The following is a 628-nucleotide window of genomic DNA, read 5'->3' as shown; positions in this document are numbered from 1 at the left end:
GCTTTTTTGTGGGGGGATCTTTTTTTTACCGGCATAGAACTCGCTGAACGTTTAAAAAAAAAACATATTTTTTCCCCATGTGTGTGTGTTCTGCTCATGTGTGTTCCACAAATTTTCGTGCGGTTTTCTCCAAAGAAGTCTATTTTATATGTGTATGTACAACTGTGTGAGCCCGTGGTTGCGTGCTTTTTTTTTCTTATTCTTTTTTCTTTATCCTATCAGGATCCTAAGTCTTGCCTGTCCTGTCTTCTGTCGCTTGCCCCTGTGTGGGTGTTTGCTTCTGAGCATTTATACATGACTGTGTGCCATGTGTACGTAGGTGCGTGCATGTCTGTGTGTGTCCGTGAGCGGCGCGGACCATGGCAGCTGGAACAATGCCCATATCCCAGTTACCCCACGAGTGTTGACGCGGCCGCCTCGCCAAGGGTCGATGTGCTCGCCAGTCACGTGCTTCGACGCTTGCAACACTCACGGCTATTCTCGCTTTTACAAAGTTATGTGCAAGGTTGATGCTGTTCTCACGGGGCGTGACTCATGTTTGTACGAGAGGCTGTGTGGGCGGAGATGCCTTGGGTTGGAGGGGAGAGGGGCCAGGCAGGGAACTCGAAAACAATGATTTTCCTTTTCA

The sequence above is a fragment of the Penaeus monodon genome, chromosome 19, assembly GCF_015228065.2.
Source record: "Penaeus monodon isolate SGIC_2016 chromosome 19, NSTDA_Pmon_1, whole genome shotgun sequence".
NCBI classification, from domain to species: Eukaryota; Metazoa; Arthropoda; class Malacostraca; order Decapoda; family Penaeidae; genus Penaeus; species Penaeus monodon.
Note: the sequence above shows the minus strand (reverse complement) of the source record.